The sequence below is a fragment of the Falco punctatus genome, assembly GCF_963210335.1.
Source record: "Falco punctatus genome assembly, contig: scaffold_84, whole genome shotgun sequence".
Lineage (NCBI taxonomy): Eukaryota > Metazoa > Chordata > Aves > Falconiformes > Falconidae > Falco > Falco punctatus.
Window position 1 is genome coordinate 312,152 of NW_027660066.1, and position 2,401 is coordinate 314,552.

Here is a 2,401-nt window from a genome sequence, read left to right on the forward strand (position 1 = left end):
CTAACCCTAACCCTAAGAGCCTGAGTCTAACCCTAACCCTAAGAGCCTGAGTCTAACCCTAACCCTAAGAGCCTGAGTCTAACCCTCACCCTAAGAGCCTGAGTCTAACCCTCACCCTAAGAGCCTGAGTCTAACCCTCACCCTAAGAGCCTGAGTCTAACCCTAACCCGAAGAGCCTGAGTCTAACCCTAACCCTAAGAGCCTGAGTCTAACCCTAACCCTAAGAGCCTGAGTCTAACCCTAACCCTAAGAGCCTGAGTCTAACCCTCACCCTAAGAGCCTGAGTCTAACCCTCACCCTAAGAGCCTGAGTCTAACCCTCACCCGAAGAGCCTGAGTCTAACCCTAACCCTAAGAGCCTGAGTCTAACCCTAACCCTAAGAGCCTGAGTCTAACCCTAACCCTAAGAGCCTGAGTCTAACCCTAACCCTAAGAGCCTGAGTCTAACCCTAACCCTAAGAGCCTGAGTCTAACCCTAACCCTAAGAGCCTGAGTTTAACCCTAACCCTAAGAGCCTGAGTTTAACCCTAACCCTAAGAGCCTGAGTCTAACCCTAACCCTAAGAGCCTGAGTCTAACCCTAACCCTAAGAGCCTGAGTCTAACCCTAACCCTAAGAGCCTGAGTCTAACCCTAACCCTAAGAGCCTGAGTCTAACCCTAACCCTAAGAGCCTGCGTCTAACCCTAACCCTAAGAGCCTGAGTCTAACCCTAACCCTAAGAGCCTGAGTCTAACCCTAACCCTAAGAGCCTGAGTCTAACCCTCACCCTAAGAGCCTGAGTCTAACCCTAACCCTAAGAGCCTGAGTCTAACCGTAACCCTAAGAGCCTGAGTCTAACCCTAACCCGAAGAGCCTGAGTCTAACCCTAACCCTAAGAGCCTGAGTCTAACCCTAACCCTAATAGCCTGAGTCTAACCCTAACCCTAAGAGCCTGAGTCTAACCCTAACCCTAAGAGCCTGAGTCTAACCCTAAGCCGAAGAGCCTGAGTCTAACCCTCACCCTAAGAGCCTGAGTCTAACCCTAACCCTAAGAGCCTGAGTCTAACCCTCACCCTAAGAGCCTGAGTCTAACCCTAACCCGAAGAGCCTGAGTCTAACCCTAACCCTAAGAGCCTGAGTCTAACCCTCACCCTAAGAGCCTGAGTCTAACCCTAACCCTAAGAGCCTGAGTCTAACCCTCACCCTAAGAGCCTGAGTCTAACCCTCACCCTAAGAGCCTGAGTCTAACCCTCACCCTAAGAGCCTGAGTCTAACCCTCACCCTAAGAGCCTGAGTCTAACCCTCACCCTAAGAGCCTGAGTCTAACCCTAACCCTAAGAGCCTGAGTCTAACCCTAACCCTAAGAGCCTGAGTCTAACCCTAACCCGAAGAGCCTGAGTCTAACCCTAACCCTAAGAGCCTGAGTCTAACCCTCACCCTAAGAGCCTGAGTCTAACCCTAACCCGAAGAGCCTGAGTCTAACCCTAACCCTAAGGGCCTGAGTCTAACCCTAACCCTAAGAGCCTGAGTCTAACCCTCACCCTAAGAGCCTGAGTCTAACCCTAACCCTAAGAGCCTGAGTGTAACCCTAACCCGAAGAGCCTGAGTCTAACCCTCACCCGAAGAGCCTGAGTCTAACCCTCACCCGAAGAGCCTGAGTCTAACCCTAACCCTAAGAGCCTGAGTCTAACCCTAACCCTAAGAGCCTGAGTCTAACCCTAACCCGAAGAGCCTGAGTCTAACCCTAACCCGAAGAGCCTGAGTCTAACCCTAACCCTAAGAGCCTGAGTCTAACCCTCACCCGAAGAGCCTGAGTCTAACCCTCACCCTAAGAGCCTGAGTCTAACCCTAACCCGAAGAGCCTGAGTCTAACCCTAACCCTAAGAGCCTGAGTGTAACCCTAACCCGAAGAGCCTGAGTCTAACCCTCACCCGAAGAGCCTGAGTCTAACCCTCACCCGAAGAGCCTGAGTCTAACCCTAACCCTAAGAGCCTGAGTCTAACCCTCACCCTAAGAGCCTGAGTCTAACCCTCACCCTAAGAGCCTGAGTCTAACCCTAACCCTAAGAGCCTGACCCTAACCCTAACCCTAATAGCCTGAGTCTAACCCTAACCCTAAGAGCCTGAGTCTAACCCTAACCCTAAGAGCCTGAGTCTAACCCTAAGCCGAAGAGCCTGAGTCTAACCCTCACCCTAAGAGCCTGAGTCTAACCCTCACCCTAAGAGCCTGAGTCTAACCCTAACCCTAAGAGCCTGAGTCTAACCCTAACCCTAAGGGCCTGAGTCTAACCCTAACCCTAAGAGCCTGAGTCTAACCCTAACCCTAAGAGCCTGAGTCTAACCCTAACCCTAAGAGCCTGAGTCTAACCCTCACCCTAAGAGCCTGAGTCTAACCCTCACCCTAAGAGCCTGAGTCTAACCCTC